The following is an 18,914-nucleotide window of genomic DNA, read 5'->3' as shown; positions in this document are numbered from 1 at the left end:
GGATTCCGACGTCAAATATGCCAAATTTATTTGTGGACGTTCTTCAAGACCTTTTCTATGCATTCGGTTGTACCTCACGGCCCATCTGACCAATTTTTAAGGTAAGTCGAGCCCCGAAGCGAGCATACCTCTCATTTCAACGATTTTCGTGTGCTATTGCTAACCATTTTTTGGGTGATCCGGATTCTAACGTCAAAAATACCAATTTTTTTGTGGACGTTCGTCAAGACCTTGTCTATGCATCCGATTGACCCTCACAGCCCGTCCGAACCATTTTGAAGGTCAAACGAGCCCCGAAGCGAGCATACCCCTCATTTCGACGATTTTCATGTGCTATAGCAAACCATTTTTTAGGTGATCCGGATTCCAACGTCAAAAATGCCAAATTTTTTTGTGGATGTCCGTCAAGACCTTGTCAATGAATCTGGTTGACCCTCACGGTCCGTCCGACCCATTTTGAATGTCAAACGAGCCCCGAAACGAGCATACACCTCATTACGATAATTTTCGTGTCTATAGCAAACCATTTTTTGGGTAATCCGGATTCCGACGTCAAAATTACAAAATTTTTTTGTGGACGTCTTTCAAGACATTGTCTATGCATCCGGTTGGCCCTCACGGCCCGTACAACCCATTTTGAAGGTAAAACAAGCCCCGAAGCGAGCATGCCTCTCATTTCGACGATTTTCGTGTGCTATAGCAAACCATTTTTTGTGTGATAAGGATTCTAACGTCAAAAATACCAATTTTTTTATGGACATCCGTCAAGACTTTGTCTATGCATCCAGTTGACCCTCACGGCCCGTCCGACCCATTTTGAAGGTCAAACCAGCCCCGAAATTAGGATTCCCTTCATTTCAACGATTTTCGTGTGCTTTTTTGGGTAATCCAGATTCCGACGTCAAAAATGCCAAATTTTTTTTAGACGTCCTTCAAGACCTTGTCGATGCATCCGGTTGGCTCTCATGGCCCGTCCGACCCATTTTGAAGGTCAAACGATCCCCAAAGCGAGCATACCCCTCATTTAACGATTTTTGTGTGCTATAGCAAACAATTTTTTGGGTGATCCAGATTCCAATGTCAAAATGCCAAATTTTTTTGTGGACGTCCATCAAGACCTTATCTACGCATCCGGTTGTCCCTCACGGCCCGTCCGGCCCATTTTGAAGGTCAAACGAGCCCCGAAGCGAGCATACCCCTCATTTTGATGATTTTTGTGTGCTATAGCAAACCATTTTTTGGGTAATCAAGATTCCGACGTCAAAAATGCCAAATTTTTTTGTGGACGTTCGTCAAGACCTTGTCTATGCATCCAGATGTCCCTCACGGTCAGTCCGACCCATTTTAAAGGTCAAACGAGCACGAAGCGAGCATACCCCTCATTTTGATGATTTTCGTGTGCTTTTTTGGGTGATCCAGACTCCGACGTCAACAATGCCAAATTTTTTTGTGGACATCCTTCAAGACCATTTCTATGCTTCCAGTTGGCCCTTACGGCTCGTCCGACCCATTTTGAAGGTCAAACGAGCCCCAAAACGCGCATACCCCTCATTTCAACGATTTTCGTGTGCTATAGCAAACAAATTTTTGGGTGATTCGAATTACTACGTCAAAAATTCCAAATCTTTTTGTAGACGTCCGTCAAGACCTTGGCTATGCATCCGGTTGTCCCTCACGGACCGTACGACCCATTTTGAAGGTCAAACAAGCCCCAAAGCGAGCATACCCGTCATTTCGACGATTTTCGTGTGCTATAACAAACCATTTTTTTGGGTGATCCAGATTCTGATGTCAAAAATGTCAATTTTTTTGTGGACGTTCCTCAAGACCTTGTCTATGCATTCGGTTGTACATCACAGCCCATCCGACCCATTTTGAAGGTTAAACGAGCCCTGAAGCGAGCATACCTCTCGTTTCGCTGATTTTCGTGTGGTATAGCAAACCATTTTAAGGGTGATCCGGATTCCGATGTCAAAAATGCAAAATTTTTTAGTGGACGTCGGTCAAGACCTTGTCAATGCATCTGGTTGTCCCTCACGGCCCGTCCGACCCATTTTGAATGTGAAACGAGTCCCGAAGCGAGCATACCCCTCATTTCGACGATTTTCATGTGCTATAGCGAACAATTTTTTGGGTGATCCGGATTACGACGTCAAAAATACCAAAAAAATTTTTGTGTACGTCCGTCAAGACCTTGTCTATGCATCCAGTTGACCCTCACGGCCCGTCCGACCCATTTTGAAGGTCAAACGAGTCCCGAAGCTAGCATACCCCTCATTTCAATGATTTTCGTGTGCTTTTTTGGGTAATCCGGATTCTGACGTCAAAAATGCCAAATTTTTTGTGGAAGTCCTTCAAGACCATGTCTATGCATCCGGTTGGACCTCACGGCCCGTCCGGCCCATTTTGAAAGTCAAACGAGCCCCGAAGCAAGCATACCCCTCATTTCAATGATTTTCGTGTGCTATAGCAAACCATTTTTTGGGTTATCCAGATTCCGACGTCAAAAATGCCAAAATTTTTTGTGGACATCCGTCAAGACCTTCTCTATGCATCTGGTTGGCTCTCAAGGCCTGTCCGACCCATTATGAAGGTCAAATGATGCCCAAATCCAGCATACCCCTCATTTCGTTGATTTTCGTGTGCAATAGCAAACTATATTTTGGGTGATCCGGATTCCGACGTCAAAAATGCCAAATTTTTTTGTGGACATCTATCGTGACCTTGTCTATGAATCCGATTGTCCCTCACGGCCCGTCCGACCCATTTTGAAGGACAAACAAGCCCCGAAGTAAGCATACCCCTCATTTCGATGATTTTCGGGTGATTCGAATTCAGACGTCAAAAATGCAAATCTTTTTTGTGGACATCCGTCAAGACCTTGTCTATGCATACGGTTTTCCCTCACAGCCCGTCTGACCCATTTTGAAGGTCAAACGAGCCTCGAAGCGAGCATACCCATCATTTTGATGATATTCGTGTGCTATAGGAAACAATTTTTTGGGTGATCTGGATTTAGACGTCAAAAATGCCAAATTTTTTTGTAAACGTCTTTCAATACCTTGTCTATGCATCCGGTTGGCCCTCACGGACCGTCCCACCCATTTTGAAGGTCAAACAAGCCCCGAAGCGAGCATACCCCTCATTTCGACGATTTTCATGTGCTATAGCAAACCATTTTTTGGGTGATCCGGATTCCAACGTCAAAAATGCCAATTTTTTTGTAGAAGTCAGTCAAAACCTTGTCTATGCATCCGGTTGGCTATCACGGCCTGTGTGACCCATTTTGAAGTTCAAACGAGCCCCGATGCGAGCATACCCCTTATTTCGACGATTTTCGTGTGCTATAGCAAACCATTTTTTGGGTGATCTGGATTCCGACTTCAAAAATACTAATTTTTTTGTGGACGTCCGTCAAGACTTTGTGTATGCATCCGGTTGGCCTTCACGGCCCGTTCGACCCATTTTGAAGGTCAAACGAGCCCCGAAGCGAGCATTCCCCTCTTTTCGACAATTTTCGTGTGTTATAGCAAACTATTTTTTTGGGTGATCCAGATTCCAACGTCAAAAAAGCCAAATTTTTTTGTGGACGTCCGTCATGACCTTGTCTATGTATCCGATCGGCCCTCACGTACTGTCCGACCCATTTTGAAGGTCAAACGAGCCCCTAAGCGAGCATACCCCTCATTTCGATGATTTTTGTGTGCTAAAGCAAATCTTTTTTTGGGTGATTCGGATTCCGACGTCAAAAATGCCAAATTATTTTGAGGACGTCTATCGAGACCTTATCTATGCATCCGGTTGGGCTTCACGGCCCGTCGGACCCATTTTTGAAGGTCAAATGAGCCCCGAAGCGAGTATACCCCTTATTTCGACGATTTTTGTGTGCTATAGCAAACCATTTTTTGGGTGATCCAGATTCTGATGTCAAAAATGCCAAATATTTTTGTGGTCGTTCGTCAAGACCTTGTCTATGCATCCGGTTGTCCCTCACAGCCCGTCCGACCCATTTTGAAGGTCAAACAAGCCCCAAAGCGAGCATACTCCTCATTTCGATGATTTTTGGGTGATCTGGATTCTGACGTCAAAAATGCCAATTTTTTTTGTGGATGTCCGTCAAGAACTTGTCTATGCATACGGTTTGCCCTCACGGCCCGTCCAACCCATTTTGAAGTCAAACAAGCCTCGAAGCGAGCATACCCCTCATTTCGACGAATTTTGTGTGCTATAGGAAACCATTTTTTGGGTGATCCGGATTCAGACGTCAAAAATGCCATTTTTTTTGTGGACGTCTGTCTATACCTTGTCTATGCATCCGGTTGGCCCTCACTGCCTGTCTGACCCATTTTGAAGGTCAAACGTGCCCCGAAGCGACCATACCCTTCATTTCGATGATTTTCGTGTGCTATGGAAAACAATTTTTAGGGTGATCTGGATTCCGACATCAAAAATGTGAAATTTTTTTGAGGATGTCTTTCACGACCTTGTATATGCATCCGGTTGGCCATCACGGCCTGTCCGACCCATTTTGAAGGTCAAACGACCCACGAAGCGAGCATACCCCTCATTTCATCGATTTTCGTGTGCTATAGCAAACCATTTTTTGGGTGATCCAGATTCCGACGTCAAAAATGCCAAATTTTTTTGTGCACATCCGTCAAGACCTTGTCTATGCATCCAGTTTGCCATCACGGCCTTTCCGACCTATTTTTAAGGTCAAACGAGCCTCAAAGGGAGCATACCCCTCATTTCGACGATTTTCGTGTGCTATAGCAAACCATTTTTTGGGTGATCCGGATTCCGACGACAAAAAGGCAAATTTTTTTGTGGACGTCCGTCAAGACCTTGTTTATGCATACGGTTTGCTCTCATGGCCCGTCCGACCCATTTTGAAGGTCAAACGATCCTCGAAGCGAGAATACCCCTAATTTCGACAATTTTTGTGTGCTATAGGAAACCATTTTTTGAGTGATATGGATTCAGACGTCAAAAATGCCAATTTTTTTTGTGGACGTCTGTCAGTACCTTGTCTATGCATCCGGTTGGCCCTCAAGGCCCGTCTGACCCATTATGAAGGTCAAACGAGCCCCGAAGTGAGCATACCCCTCATTTCGACGATTTTCGTGTGCTACAACAAACCATTTTTTGGGTGATCCGGATTCCGACGTCAAAAATGCCAAATTTTTTTGTGGACGTCCATCAAGACCTTGTCTATGCATCTGGTTGGCCATCACGGCCTGTCCGACCCATTTTTTAAGGTCAAACGAGCCCCGAAGTGAGCATACCCCTCATTTCGACGATTTTCATGTGCTATTGCATACCATTTTTTGGGTGATCCAGATGCCGACGTCAAAAATGCAAATTTTTTTGTGGTCATACGTCTAGACCTTGTCTATGCATACGGTTTGCCCTCACAGCCCGTACAACCCATTTTGAAGGTCAAACGAGCCTTGAAGCTAGCATACCCCTCATTTCGATGATTTTTGTGAGCTATAGGAAATCATTTTTTGTGTGATCTGGATTCAGACGTCAAAAAGGCAAATTTTTTTGGGACGTCTGTCAATACCTTGTCTATGCATCCGGTTAACCCTCACGGCCTGTCTGACCCATTTTGCATGTCAAACTTGCCCCGAAGTGAGCATACACCTCATTTCGACGATTTTCGTGTGCTATGGAAAACCATTTTTTGGGTGATCTGGATTCCGACGTCAAAAATGCAAAATTTTTTTGTGGACATCCGTCAAGACCTTGTATATGCATCCGGTTTGCCATCACGGCCTGTCCAACCCATTTTCATGGTCAAACGAGCCTCGAAGCGAGCATACCCCTCATTTCATCGATGTTCGTGTGCTATAGCAAACCATTTTTTGGGTGATTCGGATTCCGACGTCAAAAATGCCAAATATTTTTGTGGACATCCTTCAAGACCTTGTCTATGCATCCGATTGGACATCACAGCCTTTCCAACCCATTTTAAAAGACAAACGAGTCCCGAAGCGAGCATACCCCTCATTTCGACGATTTTCGTGTGCTATAGTAAAACCATTTTTTGGGTGATCCAGATTCTGACGTTAAAAATGCCAATTGTTTTTATGGACGTCCGTCAAGACCTTTTTTATGCATACCATTTTCCCTCACGGCCCGTCCGAGCCATTTTGAAGGTCAAACGAGTCTCGAAGCGAGAATACCCCTCATTTCGACGATATTCGTGTTCTATAGGAAACCATTTTTTGGGTGATTCAGATTTAGACGTCAAAAATGCTAAATTTTTTTGTGGACGGTCGTCAAGACCTTGTCTATGCATCTGGTTGTCCATCACGGCCCGTCTGACCCATTTTGAAGGTCAAACGAGCCCCGAAGCGAGCATACCCCTCATTTCGAAGATTTTGGTGTGCTATAGAAAACCATTTTTTGAGTGATCAAGATTCCGACGTCAAAAATGCCAATTTTTTGTGTACATACGTCAAGACCTTATCTATGCATACGGTTTTCCCTCACGGCCCGTCCAACCAATTTTGAAGGTCAAACGAGCCTTGAAGCTAGCATACCCCTCATTTCGACGATTTTCGTGTGCTATAGCAAACCATTTTTTGGGTGATCAGGATTCTGAAGTAAAAAATGCCATATTTTTTTGTGGACATCCGTCAAGACCTTGGAAATGCATCCGGTTTGCCCTCATGGACTGTCCAACCCATTTTGAATGTCAAACGAGCCCTGAAGCGAGCATACATTTTCATTTTGACGATTTTCGTGTGCTATAGAAAACCATTTTTTGGGTGATCCGGATTCCAACATCAAAAATGCAAAATTATTTTGTGGACGTCTGTCAAGACCTTGTCTATGCATCCGATTCGCCCTCACGGCCCGTTCGGCCCTTTTTGAAGGTAAAACAAGCCCCGAAGCGAGCATACCTCTCATTTCGACGATTTTCGTGTGCTATAGCAAACCATTTTTTGGGTGATCCGGATTCCGACGTCAAAAATGCCAAATTTTTTTGTGGACGTATATCGAGACCTTGTCTATGCATCCGCTTGGGCCTCACGGCCCGTCCGGCCCATTCTTAAGGTCAAACGAACCCCGAAGCGAGCATAACCCTCATTTCGACGATTTTGCAAACCATTTTTTGGGTGGTCTGGATTTCGACATCAAAAATGCCAAATTTTTTTGTGGACATCCGTCAAGACCTTGTCTATGCATCCTGTTGTCCCTCACGGCCCGTCCGACCCTTTTTGAAGGTCAAACAATCCCCGAAGCGAGCATACCCTTTATTTCGATGATTTTCGGGTGATCCAGATTTCGACGTCAAAAATGCCAATTTTTTTATAGACGTCCGCCAAGACCTCGTCTATGCATACGGTTTTCCCTCACGGCCCGTCTGACCCATTTTGAAGGTCAAACGAGCCTCGAAGCGAGCATACCCCTCATTTCAACGATTTTCGTGTGCTATATGAAACCATTTTTTGGGTGATCCGTATTCATACGTCAAAAAAGCTATTTTTTTGACGTCTGTCAATACATTGTCTATGCATCCGATTGGCCATCATGGCCTGTCCGACCATTTTTGAAGGTCAAACGAGCCCCGAAGCGAGCATACCCCTCATTTCTATGATTTTCGTATGTTGGGTGATCCGGATTCCGATGTCAAAAATGCCAAATTTTTTTGTGGACGTCCGTCAAGACCTTGTCTATGCATCCGGTTGGCCATCACGTCCTGTTCGACCCATTTTTAAGGTCAAAAGAGCCTCGAAGCAAGCATACCCCTCATTTTGACGATTTTCGTGTGCTATATCAAACCATTTTTTGGGTGATCCGGATTCCGACATCAAAATGCCAAAATTTTTTGTGGATGTCCGTCAAGACCTTGTCTATGCATCTGGTTGTCCCATAAGGATCGTCCGACCCATTTTGAAGGTCAAACGAGCCCCGAAGCGAGCATACCCCTCATTTCGATGATTTTCGTGCGCTATAGCAAACCATTTTTTGGGTGATCCGGATTCCGACGTCAAAAATGCCAAATTTATTTGTGACGTCCTTCAAGACCTTGTCTATGCATCCGGTTGGACCGCACGGCCCATCCGACGAATTTTGAAGTTAAGTCGAGCCCCGAAGTGAGCATACCTCTCATTTCAACGATTTTCGTGTGCTATTGCTAACAATTTTTTGGGTGATCTGGATTCTGACGTCAAAAATGCCAATTTTTTTGTGGACGTCTGTCAAGACCTTGTCTATGCATCCGGTTGACCCTCACGGCCCGTCTGACCTATTTTGAAGGTCAAACGAGCACTAAAGCGAGCATACCCCTCATTTTGACGATTTTCGTGTGCCATAGCAAACATTTTTTTGGGTGATCCGGATTTTGATGTAAAAAATGCTAATTTTTACTATGGACATTCGTCATCACCTTGTCTTTGCATCCGGTTGTACCTTACGGCCCGTCCGACCCATTTTGAAGGTCAAACGACCCCCGAAGCGAGCATACCCCTTATTTCGATGATTTTCATGTGCTATAGCAAACCATTTTTTGGGTGATGCGGATTCTGACGTCAAAAATGCCAAATTTTTTTGTGGACGTCCGTCAAGACCTTTTCTATGCATCCGATTTTCCATCACGGCCTGTCCGACCCATTTCGAAGGTCAAACGATACCCGAAGCGAGCATACCCCTCATTTCGACGATTTTTGAGTGCTACTGAAAACCATTTTTTGGGTGATCCGGATTCCAACGTCAAAAAAGCCAAATTTTTTTTGTGGATGTCCGTCAAGACCTTGTCAATGAATCTGGTTGGCCCTCACGGTCCGTCCGACCCATTTTGAATGTCAAACGAGCCCCGAAGCGAGCATACACCTCATTACGATGATTTTCGTGTGCTATAGCAAACCATTTTTTGGGTGATCCGGATTTCGACGTCAAAATTGCCAAATTTTTTTGTGGACGTTCATCAAGAAATTGTCTATGAATCCGGTTGGCCCTCACGGCCTGTCCGACCCATTTTGAAGGTAAAACAAGCCCCGAAGCGAGCATACCCCTCATTTCGACGATTTTCGTGTGCTATAGCAAACCATTTTTTGTGTGATCCGGATTCCGACGTCAAAAATACCAATTTTTTTATGGAAAACCGTCAAGACCTTGTCTATGCATCCAGTTGACCCTCACGGCCCGTCCGACCTATTTTGAAGGTGAAACGAGCCCCGAAGTTAGCATACCCTTCATTTCGACGATTTTCGTGTGCTTTTTTGGGTAATCCAGATTCCGACGTTAAAAACGCCAAATTTTTTTTGGACGTCCGTCAAGACCTTGTCGATGCATCCGGTTGGCCCTCACGGCCCGTCCGACACATTTTGAAGGTCAAACGATCCCCAAAGCGAGCATACCCCTCATTTAAACGATTTTTTTGTGCTATAGCAAACAATTTTTTGGGTGATCCAGATTCCGACGTTAAAATGCCAAATTTTTTTGTGGACGTCCGTCAAGACCTTATCTATGCATCCGGTTGTCCCTCACGGCCCGTCTGACCCATTTTAAAGGTCAAACGAGCCCCGAAGCGAGCATACCCCTCATTTCGATGATTTTCGTGTGCTATAGCAAACCATTTTTTGGGTGATCAAGATTCCGACGTCAAAAATGCCAAATTTTTTTGTGGATGTCCTTTAAGACCTTGTTTATGTATCCGGTTGGACCTCACGGCCTGTCCGACCCATTTTGAAGGTAAAACAAGCCTCGAAGCGAGTATACCTCTCATTTCGACGATTTTTGTGTGCTATAGCAAACCATTTTTTGGGTGAACCGGATTCCGACATCAAAAATGCCAATTTTTTTTGTGGACGTCCCTCAAGACCTTGTATATGCATCCGGTTGACCCTCACGGTTTGTCCGACCAATTTTGAAGGTCAAACAAGCCCCGAAACGAGCATACTTCTCATTTTGATGATTTTCGTGTGCTTTTTTGGGTGATCCGGACTCCGACATCAAAAATGCCAAATTTTTTTGTGGACATCCGTCAAGACCATTTCTATGCTTCCAGTTGGCCCTCACGGCTCGTCCGACCCATTTTGAAGGTCAAACAAGCCCCAAAACGAGCATACCCCTCATTTCGACGATTTTCGTGTGCTATAGCAAACAAATTTTTGGGTGATTCGAATTTCTACGTCAAAAATTCCAAATCTTTTTGTGGATGTCCGTCAAGACCTTGTCTATGCATCCGGTTGGCCCTCACAGACCGTCCGACCCATTTTGAAGGTCAAACGAGCCCCAAAGCGAGCATACCCCTCATTTCGACGATTTTCGTGTGCTATAACAAACCATTTTTTGGGGGATCCGGATTCTGCTGTCAAAAATGTCAATTTTTTTTGTGGACGTTCCTCAAGACCTTGTCTATGCATCCGGTTGTACCTCACAGCCCATCCAACCCATTTTGAAGGTTAAACGAGCCTCGAAGCGAGCATACCTCTCATTTAGATGATTTTCGTGTGGTATAGCAAACCATTTTTAGGGTAATCTGGATTCCGACGTCAAAAATGCAAAAAAATTTTGTGGACGTCCGTCAAGACCTTGTCAATGCATCTGGTTGTCCCTCACGGCCCGTCCAACCCATTTTTAATGTCAAACGACCCGAAGCGAGCATACCCGTCATTTCGACGATTTTCATGTGCTATAGCAAACCATTTTTTGGGTGATCCAGATTACGACGTCAAAAATACCAAATTTTTTTTGTGTTTGTCCGTCAAGACCTTGTCTATGCATCCAGTTGACCCTCATGGCCCGTCCGACCCATTTTGAAGGTCAAACGAGTCCCGAAGTTAGCATACCCCTTTATTTCGATGATTTACGTGTGCCTTTTTGGGTAATCCGGATTCTGACGTCAAAAATGCCAAATTTTTTGTGGATTTCCTTCAAGACCATGTCTATGCATCCGGTTGGCCCTCACGGCCCGTCCGATCCATTTTGAAAGTCAAACGAGCCCCGAAGCGAGCATACCCCTCATTTCAATGATTCTCGTGTCCTATAGCAAACCATTTATTGGTTGATCCATATTCCGACGTCATAAATGCCAAATTTTTTTGTGGACATCCGTCAAGACCTTGTCTATGCATCCGGTTGTCCCTCACGACCCATCCAACCCATTTTGAAGGTAAAACAAGCCCCGAAGCGAGCATATCCCTCATTTTTACAATTTTCGTGTGTTATAGCAAACCATCTTTTGGGTGATCCAGATTCCGACGTCAAAAATACCAATTTTTTTTGTACGTCCGTCAAGACGTTGTCTGTGCATCCAGTTGACCCTCACGGCCTGTCTGACCCATTTTGAAGGTCAAACGAGCCCCGAAGTTTGCATATCCCTCATTTCGACGATTTTCTTGTGCTTTTTTGGGTAATCCGGATTCCGACGTCAAAAATGCAAATTTTTTTTGTGGACATCCGTCATGACCTTTTCTATGCATCCATTTGGCCCTCACGACCCGTTTTCCCATTTTGAAGGTGAAATGAGCCCCGAAGCGAGCAACCCCTCATTTCGAATATTTTCGTGTGCAATAGCAAACCATTTTTTGGGTGATTCGAATTCCGACATCAAAAATGCCAAATTTTTTTGTTGACATCTATCGTGACCTTGTCTATGAATCCGGTTGTCCCTCACGGGCCATCCAACCCATTTTAAAGGACAAACAAGCCCCGAAGCGAGCATACACCTCATTTTGATGATTTTCGGGTGATTCGGAATCAGACGTCAAAAATGCAAATTTTTTTTGTGGACATTCGTCAAGACCTTGTCTATGCATACGGTTTGCCCTCACGGCCCGTCTGACCCATTTTGAAGGTCAAACGAGCCTCGAAGCGAGCATACCCATCATTTTGATGATTTTCGTGTTCTATAGGAAACCATTTTTTGGGTGATCCGGATTCAGACGTCAAAAACACCAATTTTTTTTGTGGACGTCTTTCAAAACCTTGTCTATGAATCCGGTTGTCCCTCACGGACCGTCCCACCCATTTTTAAGGTCAAACGAGCCCCGAAGCGAGCATACCCCTCATTTCGACGATTTTCGTGTGCTATAGCAAACCATTTTTTGGGTGATCCGGATTCCAATGTCAAAAATGCCAATTTTTTTTGTAGAAGTCGGTCAAGACCTTGTCTATGCATCCGGTTGGCAATCACGGCCTGTCTGACCAATTTTGAAGGTCAAACGAGCCCCGATGCGAGCATACCCCTCATTTCGACGATTTTCGTGTGCAATAGCAAATCATTTTTTGGGTGATCCAGATTTCGACGTCAAAAATGCAAAATTTTTTTGTTGACATCTATCGTGACCTTGTCTATGAATCCGGTTGTCCCTCACGGGCCGTCCAACCCATTTTGAAGGACAAACAAGCCCCGAAGCGAGCATACCCCTCATTTCGATGATTTTTGGGTGATTCGGAATCAGACGTCAAAAATGCAAATTTTTTTTTGTGGACGTTCGTCAAGACCTTGTCTATGCTTACGGTTTGCCCTCACGGCCCGTCTGACCCATTATGAAGGTCAAACAAGCCTCGAAGCGAGCATACCCATCATTTTGATGATTTTCGTGTGCTATAGGAAACCATTTTTTGGGTGATCCAGATTCAGACGTCAAAAATGCCAATTTTTTTTGTGGACGTCTTTCAATACCTTGTCTATGCATCCGGTTGTCCCTCACGGACCGTCCCACCCATTTTTATGGTCAAACGAGCCCCGAAGCGAGCATACCCCTCATTTCGACGATTTTCGTGTGCTATAGCAAACCATTTTTTGGGTGATCCGGATTCCAATGTCAAAAATGCCAATTTTTTTTGTAGAAGTCGGTCAAGACCTTTTCTATGCATCCGGTTGGCTATCACGGCCTGTCTGACCCATTTTGAAGGTCAAGCGAGCCCCGATGCGAGCATACCCCTCATTTCGACGATTATCGTGTGCTATAGCAAACCATTTTTTTGGTGATCCTCATTTCGACGTCAAAAATGCCAAATTTTTTTGTGGACGTCCTTCAAGACCTTGTCAATGCATCCGGTTGGCCCTCACGGCCCGTCCGACTCATTTTATAGGTCAAACGAGCGTCGATCTTTGCATACCCCTCTTTTCAATGATTTTCGTGTGCTTTTTTGGGTAATCCGGATTCCGATGTCAAAAATGCAAAAAATTTTGTGGATGTCCATCATGACCTTGTCTATGCATCCGGTTTGCCCTCACGGCCTGTCCGACCCATTTTGAAGGTCAAACGAGCCCCTAAGCGACCATACCATTCATTTCGACGATTTTTATGTGTTATAGCAAACCAGTTTTTTGGGTGATCCGGATTCCGAAGTAAAAAATGCCAAATTTTTTTGTGGACGTTTGTCAAGACTTTTTCTTTGCATCCAGTTGGCCCTTAATGCCCGTTTGACCCATTTTAAAGGTGAAACGAGCCCCAAAGCGAGCATACCCCTCATTTTGACGATTTTCGCGTGCTATGGCAAACCAATTATTAGGTGATCCGCATTCCGCCGTCAAAAATGCCAAATGTTTTTGTGGACGTCCGTCAAGACCTTTTTGTGGACGTCCGTCAAGACCTTGTCTATGCATCTGGTTGGCCCTCACAGCCCATACGACTCATTTTGAAGGACAAACAAGCCCCGAAGCGAGCATACCACTCATTTCGATGATTTTCGTGTGCTATAGCAAACTATTTTTTGGGTGATCTGGATTCCGACTTCAAAAATACTAATTTTTTTTGTGGACGTCCGTCAAGACTTTGTGTATAAATCCGGTTGGCCTTCACGGCCCGTCCGACCCATTTTGAAGGTCAAACGAGCCCCGAAGCGAGCATACCCCTTATTTTGACGTTTTTCGTGTGCTATAGCAAACCGTTTGTTGGGTGATCTGGATTCTGATGTCAAAAATGCCAATTTCTTTTTGAATGTCTGTCAAGACCTTGTCTATGCATCCGGTTGGCCCTCACGGCCCGTCCTACTCAATTTGAAGGTCAAACGAGCCCCGAATGGAGCATACCCCTCATTTCGTTGATTTTCGTGTGCTATAGAAAACCATTTTTTGGGTGATCCAGATTCCAACATAAAAAATGCCAAATTTTTTTGAGGACATTCGTCAAGACCTTTTCTATGCATCCGGTTGGCCCTCACGGCCTGTCCGACTCATTTTGAAGGTCAAACAAGCCCGGAAGTGAGCATACCCCTCATTTCGATGATTTTCGATTGATCTAGATTTTGACGTCAAAAATGCCAATTTTTTTATAGACGTCCGTCAAGACCTTGTCTATGCATTTGGTTTGACCTCACGGCCCGGCCGACCCATTTTGAAGGTCAAACGAGCATACCATCATTTCAACGATTTTCGTGTGCTATAGCAAACCATTTTTTAGGTGATCCGAATTCCAACGTCCTAAATACCAAATTTTTTTGTGGACATCTATCAAGACCTTGTCTATACATCCGGTTGACCCTCACAGCCCGTCCGACCCATTTTGAAGGTCAAACAAGCCCCAAAGCAAGCATACCCCTCATTTCGATGATTTTCGTGTGCTATTGCAAACCATTTTTCGGCGATCCGAATTCCGACGTCAAAAATGCTAAAGTTTTTTGTGGACGTCTATCAAGACCTTTTCTATGCATCCGGTTGGGCCTCACGGCCCATCCGACCTATTTTGAAGGTCAAACAAGCCCCGAAGCGAGCATACCCCTCATTTCGATGATTTTCGTGTTCTGTAGCAAACCATTTTTTAGGTGATCCAGATTCAGACGTTAAAAAATGCCAATTTTTTTATGGACGTCCGACAAGACCTTGTCTATGCATCTGGTTGGCCCTCATAGCCCGTCCGACCCATTTGGAAGGTCATACAAGCCCTGAGCAAGCATACCCCTCATTTCGGCGATTTTCGTGTGTTATAGCAAACCATTTTTTGGGTGATCTTGATTTCGACGTCAAAAATGCCAAATTTTTTTGTGGATGTCCGTCAAGACCTTGTCTATGCATCCGATTGGCCCTCACGGACCGTCCGACCCATTTTGAAGGTCAAACGAGCCCCGAAGCGAGCATACCCCTCATTTCGACGATTTTCATGTGCTATAGCAAGCCATTTTTTGGGTGATCCGGATTCCAAAGTCAAAAATGCCAAATTTTTTTTGTGGACTTCCGTCAAGACCTTGTCTATGAATCCGGTTGGCACTCACGGCCTGTCCAACCGATTTTGAAGGTCTAACGAGCCCCGAAGCGAGCATACCCCTCATTTCGATGATTTTCGTGTGCTATAACAAACCATTATTTAAGTGATCTGGATTCTGACGTCAAAAATGCAAAATTTTTTTATGGACGTCCATCAAGACCTTGTCTATGCATCCGGTTGGTCCTCACGGACTGTCATACCCATTTTGAAGGACAAACAAGCCCCGAAGCAAGCATTCCCCTCATTTCGATGATTTTTGTGTGCTATAGCAAACCATTTTTTGGGTGATCCAGGTTCCGACGTCAAAAATGCCAAATTTTTTTGTGGACGTCCGTCATGACCTTATCTATGCATCAAGTTGGCCCTCACAGCCTGTCCGACTCATTTTGAAGGACAAACAAGCCCCGAAGCAAGCATACCCCTCATTTCAACCATTTTCGTGTGCTATCGCAAACCATTTTTTGGGTAATCTGGATTCCGACGTCAAAAATACTAATTTTTTTTGTGTACGTCCGTCAAGACATTGTGTATGCATCCGGTTTGCCTTCACGGCCCGTCCGACCCATTTTGACGGTCAAACAAGCCCCGAAGCGAGCATACCCCTCATTTTAACGTTTTTCGTGTGCTATAGCAAACCATTTTTTGGCTGATCCGGATTCTGATGTCAAAAATGCCAATTTTTTTTGGATGTCTATCAAGACCTTGTCTATGCATCCGGTTAGACCTCACGGCCTGTCCGACATAATTTGATGGTCAAACGAGCCCGAATGGAGCATACCCCTCATTTCGATGATTTTCGTGTGCTATAGAAAACGATTTTTTGGGTGATCCAGATTCCGACATCAAAAATGCCAAATTTTTTTGAGGACGTCCGTCAAGACCTTTTCTATGCATCCGGTTGGCCCTCACGGCCTGTCCGACCCATTTTGAAGGTCAAACAAGCCCGGAAGTAAGCATACCCCTCATTTCGATGATTTTCGGTTGATCTAGATTTTGATGTCAAAAATGCCAAATTTTTTTATGGACGTCCGTCAAGACCTTGTCTATGCATTTGGTTTGGCCTCACGGCCCGTCCGACCCATTTTGAAGGTCAAACGAGCATACCCATCATTTCGACGATTTTCGTGTGCTATAGCAAAATATTTTTTGGGTGATCTGGATTCCAACTTCTTAAATGCCAAATTTTTTTGTGGACATCTATCAAGACCTTGTTTATGCATCCGGTTGACCCTCACGGCCAGTCCGACCCATTTTGATGGTCAAACAAGCCCCAAAGCGAGCATACCCCATTATTTCGATGATTTTCGTGTGCTATTGCAAACCATTTTTTCGATGATCCGAATTCCGATGTCAAAAATGCCAAAGTTTTTTGTGGACGTCTATCGAGACCTTGTCTATGAATCCGGTTGGGCCTCACGGCCCGTCCGACCTATTTTGAAGGTCAAACAAGCCCCAAAGCGAGCATACCCCTCATTTCAATGATTTTCGTGTTCTGTAGCGAACCATTTTTTGGGTGATCCAGATTCGACGTCAAAAATGCCAATTTTTTTTGTGGACGTCCTTCAAGACCTTGTCTATGCATCTGGTTGGCCCTCATAGCTCGTCCGACCCATTTGGAAGGTCATACGAACCCTGAAGCAAGCATACCCCTCATTTCGGCGATTTTCGTGTGCTATAGCAAACCATTTTTTGGGTGATCCTGATTTCGACGTCAAAAATGCCAAATTTTTTTGTGGACGTCCGTCAAGACCTTGTCTATGCATCCGATTGGCCCTCATGGACCGTCTGACCTATTTTGAAGGTCAAACGAGCCCTGAAGCGAGCATACCCCTCATTTCGATTATTTTCTTGTGCTATAGCAAGCCATTTTTTGGGTGATCCGGATTCCCAAGTCAAAAATGCCAAATTTTTTTATGGACATCCGTCATGACCTTGTCTATGAATCTTGTTGGCACTCACGGCCTGTGCAACCCATTTTGAAGGTAAAACGAGCCCCGAAGAGAGCATACCCCTCATTCGATGATTTTCGTGTGCTATATATCAAACCATATTTTAAGTGATCTGGATTCCGACGTAAAATATGCCAAATTTTTTTGTGCACATGTTTCATGACCTGGTCTATGCATCTGGATGGCCCTCACAGCCCGTTCGACCCATTTTGAACGTCAAACAAGCCCTAAAGCGAGCATACCCCCCATTTCGACGATTTTCGTGTGCTATAGCAAACCATTTTTTGGGTGATCCGGATTCCGTAGTCAAAAATGCCAAATTTTTTTGTGGACGTCCAACAAGACCTTTTCTATGCAGGTGGTTGGTCCTCACGGCCCGTCCGACGCAATTTGAATGTCAAACGAGCCCCGTAGCGAGCACACCCCTCAATGCAATGATTTTCATGTGCTTTAGAAAACCATTTTTTGGGTGATCCAGATTCCGACATCAAAAATGCAAAAAATTTTTGTGGACGTCCGCCAAGACCTTGTCTATGCATCCGATTGTCCCTCACGGACTCTCCGACCTATTTTGAAGGACAAACAAGCCCCGAAGCGAGCATACCTCTCATTTCGATGATTTTCGTGTGCTATAGCGAACCATTTTTGGGTGATCCTGATTCCGACGTCAAAAATGCCAAATTTTATTGTGGACGTCCGTCAAGAACTTTTCTATGCATTTGGTTGGCCGTCACGGCCTGCTTGACCCATTTTGAAGGTCAAACGAGCCCCGAAGCGAGCATACCCCTCATTTTGACGTTTTTCATGTGCTATAGCAAATCATTTTTTAAGTGATCTGGATTCTGATTTCAAAAATGCCAAGTTTTTTTGTAGACGTCAGTCAAGACCTTGTCTATGCATCCGGTTGGCCCTCACGGCCCGTCCGACCCAATTTGAAGGTCAAACGAGCCCCGAATCGAGCATACCCCTCATTTCGACTATTTACGTGTGCAATAGAAAACCATTTTTTGGATGATCCGGATTCCAACATCAAAAATGCCAAAGTTTTTTGAGGACGTCCGTCAAGACCTTTTCTATGCATCCGGTTGGGTCTCACGACCCGTCCGACCCATTTTGAAGGTCAAACAAGCCCCGAAGTGAGCTTACCCCTCATTTCAATGATTTTCAGGTGATCCAGATTCCGACGTCAAAAATGCCAAAGTTTTTTGTGGACGTCCTTCAAGACCTTGTCTATGCATCCGATTGGCCCTCACGGCCCGTCCGACCCATTTTGAAGGTCAAATGAGCCTCGAAGTGGGCATACCCCTCATTTCGACGATTTTCGTATGCTATAGCAAACCATTTTTTGGATGATCCAGATTCCGACGTCAAAAATGCAATATTTTTTAATGGACGTCCATCTTTACCTTGTCTTTACATCCGGTTGGCCCTCACGGCCCGTTCGAACCAATTTGAAGGTCAAACGAGCCTCGAATCGAGCATACCCCTCATTTCGACTATTTACGTATGCTATAGAAAACCATTTTTTGGATGATCGGCATTCCGACATCAAAAATGCCAAAGTTTTTTGAGGACGTCTGTCAAGACCTTTTCTATGCATCCGGTTGGCCCTCACGACCCGTCCGACTCATTTTGAAGGTCAAACAAGCCCCGAAGTGAGCATACCCCTCATTTCGATGATTTTCAGGTGATCAGGATTCCGACGTCAAAAATGCCAAAGTTTTTTGTGGATGTCCTTCAAGACCTTGTCTATGCATCCGATTGGCCCTCACGGCCCGTCCGACCCATTTTGAAG

The sequence above is a fragment of the Solanum lycopersicum genome, chromosome 2, assembly GCF_036512215.1.
Source record: "Solanum lycopersicum chromosome 2, SLM_r2.1".
NCBI lineage: Eukaryota > Viridiplantae > Streptophyta > Magnoliopsida > Solanales > Solanaceae > Solanum > Solanum lycopersicum.
Note: the sequence above shows the minus strand (reverse complement) of the source record.